This window comes from Colobus angolensis, unplaced genomic scaffold (assembly GCF_000951035.1).
Source record: "Colobus angolensis palliatus isolate OR3802 unplaced genomic scaffold, Cang.pa_1.0 Scaffold411, whole genome shotgun sequence".
In the NCBI taxonomy this organism is placed as follows: Eukaryota; Metazoa; Chordata; class Mammalia; order Primates; family Cercopithecidae; genus Colobus; species Colobus angolensis.
The window spans coordinates 1,803,369-1,812,808 of record NW_012117500.1 but is presented as its reverse complement, the minus strand read 5'-3'; the positions used below and the strand labels follow the sequence as shown (position 1 = coordinate 1,812,808).

The window sequence follows — 9,440 nt, the reverse complement described above, 5'->3', positions numbered from 1 at the left end:
GCCTGCCTCGGCCTCCCAAAGTGCTGGGATTACAGGCGTGAGCCACCGCCCCTTGCCAGCTATAATTCTATTTTCATGTCAACAGATGTGTTTGGGAAGTTATCTCCAGTGCAAAAAAAAAACAAAAACAAAAATAAAAAAACCTTCTGGAAATTGCAATAACAAAGGCGAGCAGCCACATTTTTATGGCTTATTATTGGACCTGAATTCTATTATTTTCTATCTGTCTGCTCAGTCTCCTTGTAACTAGCTGTTCTTCTTCCTTCTCCCAACCTAGCTTCCTAACACCAGAGTTAAAACCAACAAAGCATAAAAAACCTCAAGGTGATCTAAAATCACATGCAAAAGGTATAATAGAATCAATCATCAAGCAAACCAAATTAAATCAGAATCCTTCAGAAAGAATCACCTATTCAAAATAGAATTCCATACCTTCTCACTTCCATCCATGACAGTTTCAAAATTTATCTAACTAGAAATAATGCCTTTCATTTCACATTTAGAGAGGACAGAAAACTGAAAATATCACTGCTACAGGTAACTTGTTCATTCAATTGTATTTGATTTGATATTGATTTTATTTGATATTATATTTCCAGAAAGCTGGTTTTGTCACAACAGATTGTTTCAGAAAGGAAGAACTGGATTATAGGGAAAGAAGACAGAAATAAGAGTTGAGGGAACAGTGCAGGTAAACTTCATGTGATTCCAAATTTTGCTTTGACCCAGCTTTAGGCATAGTTCAGATGGGTGGAACGCTTGAATCTCCTCCATTTATGCAAGCCTCTAAGCTGCCCCCAGAACTGAATCTCCGGTGTTTCTTTAAATCAGACACAAGTCTCCAGGGCTGGACCGAGAGACACAGGCAAAGCCTATGCAAAAATGGAATTATAAATACTATATCCCTCCTTTAGAGAATGAAGTTGTATATTTTATAAAGTGATATAGCTGTTAAAACTATTTTAAAGTGATGAAACAGATTCAGAAAAACCATGAGATATGTGCACTATCACTCAAGTCATATACACAGAGCTACGATTCAAATATAGGTGTGTTCAACTCCTCAGGCCATGCTCCTTTTTTATACCTCACCTAACCTTAAAAGTACTGTACGTTTATCTAATAGCTCCTTCAAGCCCCATTTCTTCACTCCTAAACATCTTACTCTTATCATTATATTGTCATAAACAGGAAACTTTCATTTAAGACACTTGATTCAAAGAAAAAATTTTTAAGAAGACAGTAGTTTACAGGGTTTTTTTTTTTTAATTTTTAGAAATGGGGTCTCACTATATTGCCCAGGCTGAAGTGCAGTGACTATTTACAGGCATGATCATAGCACATGGTAATCTTGAACTTCCCTCAGCCTCCTGAGTAGCTGGCACTACACGCATGTGCCACTGTGCCAGGCTGCTGGTTGATTTTAAATGGTACTTTCACAAAAAAAAAACTATTTTCACTGGCATTTAGGGTACATTTTACAATAAACATCATGGTCAACCATTAATATCTACCCTAGGCAAAATTATGAAGTATCTTAACTTTGCCTTTCAAGACTTCAGTCACATAAATTCTATATTTCATCACATACTAAGAAGAATCTGAAATTCATTTGCATTCAAGATTAAGTAATTCAAAATAGATGAAGGGCTTTGCTTTCACAGGATTTAAAGGTTTAAGGTGCTGACTTCTCAGGCCTTTCTATACATTTACGGGGATCATAAACATTTTATCCAGCATTCCCCAAAATTGTTTGACCACAGAACACTTTTTTCTCTACATAGAATCTCAAAGAATGCATTTTGAGAAATAATGGCCGCCAGGCCATCAGCCAAGTTTTCCCTGCAACAGATTTATTTTTCTCTAAATGTCCCTAAGGAGTAAAAATTATAAATGAATGATCCAAAAATGAAATTTAAAAAACAAACCCATTTTTACAATAGCATCAAAAAGAATAAAATACTTAGAGTAAGTTTAACAAATGAAGTGCAAAACTTGTACTCACACCACAAAGCACTGTTGAGATAAATTAAAGATCTAAATAATGGAAAGATGTCCAGTGTTCATGAATTGAAAGGCAATATTGTTAAGATGAGAGTACTCCCCAAACTGATCTACAAATTCAAAACAATCCGTAGCAGAATTCCAGCTGACTCTGTAGAACAGGACAAGCCAATTCTAAGATTCATGAAACTCAAGAGACCTAGAATAACCAACATAATCTTCTAATAGAAGACTAAAATTGAAAGATCAATACTTCCCAATTTGGAAACTTACTAGAAAGCCATAGTAATGAAGACAGTATGGAACTGGCATAAGAATAGACATATAGGTCAATGGAGTAGAGTTGAGAGTCCAGAAATAAACCCATATATCTACAGTCAAATGATTTTCAACAAGGGTGCCAAGATCATTCAACAGGGAAAGAATAGTCTTGTTAACAAATGATGCCAAAACAACTGGATAGCCACACACCAAAGACTAAAGTTGGACCCTTACTTCACATCATATGCAAAATTTAATCCCAAATGGATCAAAGGTCTTAATGAAAGAGTCAAAACTATAAAACTCTCAGATAAAAATATAAGGATAAGTCTTTGTGAACTTGGATTTGGCAATAAATTCTTAAACACCAAATCCATAAGCCTCCGTAAAAATAAATAAATTGAACTTTATGAAAATTAAACTTTTGTGCTGCAAAGGATACTATTAAGACAGTGAAAAGACAACCCATGGAATGGGAGAAAATATTTGCAAATCGTATATAATAGACTTGTTTTCAGTGAAAAACTCTTACAATCCCCAATAATAAAACAAGTAATTCAATTAAAAATGGGCAAAGGATCTGAATTGACATTTCTCCGAAGAAGATACACAAATAGACAATAAATGCTTGAAAAGATGCTCTATATCATTAGTCATCAGGGAAACAAATGAAAATCACAATGAGCTCCCACTTCACACCTGTAAAATGGCTATAATCAAAGACATAGATGCTAATAAATGTTGGCCAGAATGTGGAGTGGAGAACACTGATACACTGCTGGTAGGCATGTAAAATGGTGGAAAAGTTTGACAGTTCCTCAGAAATTTAAATGCAGAAACACCCTTTGACTCAGCAATTTCACTTCTAGCTATATACCCAAGAATTGAAAACATATGCCCACAAAAAAAGCTTGTACATGGATGTTCATAGCAGCATTATTCACAGTGTCCAAAAGGTGGAAACAATCCAAATGCCCATCAACGGATGAATGAATAAACAAAATATGGTATATCTACATAATGGGATATTGTTTGGCCATCAAATGAATGAAATACTATTACAAGCTACAATATGGACGAATTTTGAAAACATGCTAAATGAAAGAGCCAGCCACAAAAGATCACATATTATATGATTTCATTTATATGAAATATCCCAAACAGGCAAATATAGAGAGACCAGTATATTAGTGATTTATTAAGCCTGGGGGAGGACAGGATTGGGGGATTGGGAGCAACAGCTTAAGGGCGCAGGTTTTCTTTTCAAGGTGATGAAAATGTTCTAAAATTGACTGTGGTGAGGGTCGCACAACTCTTTGAATATACTTTTTGTAACCTTTAAATGGGTGAATTTTATGGTATATGAACTATATCTCAGTGAAGTCATTTCCCTCAAAAATCTGTGGCACAGGCCTCAAAATGTGCTCAGTGGAATGGACCTTGGGTTCCTTCCATGGACCATGGGTTATTGGTCCACAAAGCGCTAAGGAGCTTGCACCACTATAAAACTGTAACAAGACTTTCTTGAAAAGAAAGTGTACTGCTTATCCAAGCACAAGCTTATTTCGTTCATAGTCTCCTGTGGGTAGCACTGATCTATCGCACTACACACACCAAATAGAATGGTTTTTAGTGTCTCTGGCGACTATGGCTACAGAGACTAAGTGAGGAGGGCAAGCAATCTTGTAACAATGGCTACTCCCAAATTTCCATATCAGCAGGTAGAGCATGAGGCCATGACTGAGAGAAGAGAGTTGTTAGTGAACTGCCGAATTTGGAAGCAGGGGTAGGGTATGGAAGATGAAGAATAGGAACCGAAATATAAAACTAATCCAGAGCTAGAAGCGGAACAAGAGAACCACAGCTAAGAAAGCAGTAACAATGTATTCAAATTTAGCTTCTTTAAGAAGCATCTGGAGAGCTGAAAAATGTGGGTGACAAGCTACCACCCTCACTGGCCTGGTTGGGATATAGAAGGACCTGAGAGGAGGGTCAGGAATATATACAAGAAGCAGTATAGACAATTTCAATGCAAGTAGTCCTTGAATCCCACATTAAAACAGTGAACTAGAGGAAGAAGCAGAAAATAAATGCACACAGCAGGGATGGAATAATTTTATAGAGATTTTATGGGATTTTGTGGAGATGAATCCCTGGTAGTCCCTGGAATCCCTGGAGGACTCTTAAAATTGAAGCTGAGTTCATTGTTGAAAAAAGAAAAAGAAAAATCTGTGCTTAACTATTTTGCAATATAAGATTTTGACTTATTCTTACTCTAATTACAAATCAGGACTTCAAGCAATGTCCTATTTTTTTTTTTTTAAGCAACAACATGGAGTTACACAATGTCCTATTTTTAGTAAAAAAAAAAAAAAAGACGTTAGGATGTAAAAAACAAAATAAAAGCTATAGTTTACATTTCTAGCTCTTCTTAGAGTTGTAGAGGTATATTTAATCAACAATTTATAACAAAGTAATTTCAATTAGGCTAAACATCAGGTTAAAAAGAGCTATGAGTTAGGGTTCCAATTTAAAGAGAGCTACAAACAGGGAGTCTAGGCCTTGAATAAACCAGCCTACAAGTATTTATTGAACACCAACCACAAAACCCTCATTTTATAGGCACCATGGAAGACAAATGTCCTTGGCTCCAAGGATATTATAAATATGGAGACAAGGCATTTAATAATAAATGAGAATCATTTATTCATTCAGCAAACATTTACTGAGTATCTGCTAGGCTGAAGACTGGCAAATATGAAAGAAAAATTATTTTGTATTTATTATATTATCTATCCTTCATGCCTTTTTGGTTGTCTGGAATATTTTATAATGATTTTAAGTGTTAGTTGAATTGTTCCAGTTTAGTGTTGGCTAATAACAACTGCTAATAATATTGATTTCAGGTTTGAGAGAATATAGCACTCAAGACAGAATTAACACTAATTGAAAATTATGCCTTTAATTGATCCTAAAGTAAAAAAAAAAAAAAAATCTGGTAACGACTTTTGCTTTGAATTATGTGTACTTACTTTTCCTTTCAAACTGCCTTTAAACTCTTTATATCATTTATTCTGGGATTTAACTAAAATACTGCCTGATATTATTTCCTAAGACTTGACACATGTATATCTCAGTCTTTGAACACAGCCAAGAGAAGGCATCCTATCTTATGCCCCTTTATATCCCCATCATACAGCACCGTTTCCTAAAGATTAATAATGATCCATTCAAATATGAAAGAATCTTGTTATAAGTGCAACATAATTGGACAGGCGCTAGATTACAGGATTGCCACATTATTTCAGTCTTTTACACAACAGAGTTATGTTTCTAAGAATGCCAGTGATGCCTCATTCAAAAGAAAAACTGCGAAATAATGGCATTACACTGTTTTAATGAGAAAGATGATGACAATAGGTTTTCCTGACAAAAAATGATTGGATTTATGGGTAAGTTCATGTACTCGTCCAGAAGAAAAGCACTTAAATATGTTGATCAGCCAAGCTCTCTGTGCAGTGTAAGGCTCTATAAATGTTAATCCCGAAGTAAAATCTTTACCTTGTAGAAATTTAAACTCTAGTCTCGCACCTGCAGCCCGTCCCGCCCCAGGCGCTGCCGCCTGCGCCGGTCTCGGAGCCGCCATGCCTAAGTGCCTCAAGTACGACCAGGAGGTGTACTTCGCCGAAAGGGTGACCTCTCTGGGCAAGGACTGGCATCGGCCCTGCCTGAAGTGCGAGAATGTGGGAAGACGCTGACCTCGGGGGGCCGCGCTGAGCAGGAAGGCAGACCCTCCTGCAACCACTCTTGCTATGCCGCCATGTTTGAGCACAGAGGCTTTGGTCGAGTTGGAGCCGACAGCCACACTTTCAGGTAAACCGGGTTCCTTGGCCGCTCGCTGGGCCACTGTCTAGGCAAATGCCAGGCCTCGCCCACAGATGTCCAGGGCTTCTTTGTAGCCCCTAATGCCCTCAATAAACATGAACACTTGGAAAAAAAAAAAAAAAGTAAAACCTAGAGCAAAGATAACAGGAACAAAAGACATTTAATTAAAAAGGAAGAAGATAAGAATTTTAGTGCACCCAGTTTAACTTTTTTGTGTTTAGGAAGACTATAAAGTGAATATAGGTTGTATTTTTCCTGTCATGTTATTTATATGCCATTATTAGGTAGCTGAATTTCTATTTCAGCCATTACAAACTGTATCAGTTGCTTTTAACCTGTCTTGCCAAGCATATCTGATAACTCCTACCTACCTTCGGTTCTGAAAGTTCTTTTGCCCCATCAGACGCCTACTCCAGTCTTCAAGCCTTTCTCCATCCTCTTCACATCAACAGCTTCTAGCTTTATCTACTCTTTAACTTCCTTAACTTCCTGTTTCCACTTTTCCTTCTATTGAATTGACCTCTGACTCTCTATCAGCTCCATTCTGCGCCAGGCCTCCTGAGTGGTGCTGGAGAAAATGGCAAAAACCACCTGCTACTCAAAGAGCAACATACCAGCAACACCTGGGAGCTTGTAGGAACTGTAGAATTTCAGCCCTGCCCCAGGTTCACTGAATCAGAATCTGCATTTTAACAAGATCACCAGATGATTCATATGCACATTAAAACTGACAAACATTAACAGAAAACACTGCTATAAAAATTATGGTCTCCAGTGGCAACTGAGTGGCAATTGACCTTAGTGCCTCTGAACACCCTAGGCAGGTCTCCCTGAGCAGCATGCTATTCCATTCCCCAGGGCTGCCATTTCCAACTTGACTCTCTCTTGGGAAGTTAATCCATTGCTTTACCCCTATCATTAGCAAATAATATTACCTTTTCCTTTGCTGTAAAAAAGAAAGAAAAGGAAGGGAAGGGAAGGGGAGGGGAGGGCTCAGGCAGAAAGTTCTCCCTTTGCTATCCTCACTTGCTTACCTCTGTGTCCACTCCTTCTCCCCTCTCTTCAACAATGGGAGAAGTACCTTTGCCACAGATTGTGGTCAGTTTTTCATCTATATCCTCAAGTCCATCTCCCTCCACCTCCCAGTTTTCACTCTATCCACAGAAAAATTTAATCTGCCATTTTCATTTAAAGCTGTTTCTGCTACTGCTTCAACTAACTTCATCCTCTCATGTCCAGCTTCTACCCTCACCATCTCATCTCTGATTCATGTGTCACCTCTGCAGCCTGGCATCTCCCTTCACCATTCCAGGGACACTGCTCTAAGGAACCAATCTCACTCTGCACCAATTGACACTGTTTGTCATTCTCTCATTTGGATCCTCTCTGTAGTTCACTTTAAGAATAACTCTCCCCTCTGGTTTTGTTTTTCAATTTCTTGCTACTCTTCCATCTCCTTCATGAATCTGTTTCCTCTACATGTACCTCAAGGTTGGTGTTCCCAGGAATGCATCTTCGGCTCTTCCCATTGCTCATTCCTTACTGCAGGATCTCATCCATTCTCATGTCATATGCTGATGACTCCCAATATATAGACCAGACATCTCTGATAAACCTGCTCATAAACTTCTTGTGTGTTGCTCCACTTAGATGTAACTGAAACAACTCCCATTCAGCATGTCCCAAACTGATTCCATTGCTCACTTAGTACCTGTTTATTGAGCACATGTTAGGTACAAACTGATTTCATTGTTCACTTAATACCTGTTTATTGAGCATGTACCATGAGCCAATGCTAGGTAATGGGGATGCAGTAATAATTAAGCATACCCCTCACCTAGCTTCTGTAGCTTACATGGAGGAGGGGCATATAGACAATAAACAAATAGATATCAGGTGGTGATGCGGGTATGTGAAAAATAAAGTAAGGGAGAGAGAAGGTGCTGGAGTCAGTGTTATCTTATTGGTGGTAGTCAAGAAAGGTCCCTCCTTTAGGTTTGGAGGGGGAGCAGTGGCTCACACCTGTAATCCCAGCACCTGAGGAGGCCAAGGAGGGCAGATGGCTTGAGCTCAGGAGTTTGAGACCAGCCTGGGCAACATAGGGAGACCCCAGTCTCTACAAAAACTACAAAAATTAACCAGGTGTGATGAAGCATGCCTGTGGTCCCAGTTACTCAGGAGGCTGAGGTGGGAGGATGGCTTGAGCTAGAGAGAAGGAGGTTGCAGGGAGCCACGACTACGTGATTGCATACCAGCCTAGAAGACAAAGCCAGATTCTTTCTCAAAAAAAGAAAAAAAAAAGAAAAGAAAAAAGAAAGATCTCTCTTTGATAAGCTGGCCTATGAGTAGAGAGCTGAAAAAGGGAGGAACTAGCCATGGTGAGGAGAAAATTCCAGTATGAGGGAATAGCAAGTGCAAAAGCCCTGAGGCAGGATGAGGCAGGAGTGTTTTGGGGCGTCCCAGAAACAATAAGGCTGGAGCAATTGGAGTGAAAGACACAGTGATAGGAGGTGAGTCTTGGGAGGCAGCAGGGGTCAGGTAGGTGGGAGAGGGTTTAGTGGGTTCTGAGAAGGATTTTGCTTTTACAGTTAGTGGAATGGGAGCCACTGGAGTTTTGAGCAGGAGAATGACATGTTCCGACTTGATTCCTATCCACCAAACTTCACCTCCTTAGCCTTCTCCTCCCTATGCTCTCCATCTCAGTGAAAGACCCTTCCGTCATCTGACCCTTGTAATTCTCATTCTCTTTCTTAAGGTTCAGAGAACCTCAGTACAATATTCCAATAAATATACCATTATTCTGCATAAGGGTCCTGGTTGCTAACAGCTCACAGTCTACAATGTTGTAACCTTAGTTTTTAAATTAGTTTTCCACAGTCAACAAGTAATAAAAGTACTTCAAATTTAAGGGTTTTGTTTTGTTTTGTTTGAGACAATCTCTCTCTTTCGCCTAGGCTAGAAAGCAGTGGTGTGATCTTAGCTCACTGCAACCTCCACTTCCCAGATTCAAGTGATTCTCCTGCCTCAGCCTCCCAAGTAGCTGGGACTACAGTCACATACCACCATGCCCGGCTAATTTTTGTATTTGCAGTAGAGTCAGGGTTTTACCATATTGGTTAGGCTGATCTCTAACTCCTGACCTCAGGTGATCCACCTGCCTCAACCTCCCAAAGTGCTAGGATTACAGGCATGATCTTTTTTTTTTTTTTTTTTAAAGAATATATAAGAATTAACTCATCACCTGCACTTTCTGCACATGCATCCTGGAACTTTAAAAAAAAAAAAAAAAG

General features: G+C 38.8%; 1 pseudogene; it reads left to right on the top strand.

The window, feature by feature from the left end:
- Nucleotides 1-5,852: 5,852 nt before the first annotated feature.
- Nucleotides 5,853-6,146, top strand: LOC105521890 (annotated as a pseudogene).
- Nucleotides 6,147-9,440: the final 3,294 nt, after the last annotated feature.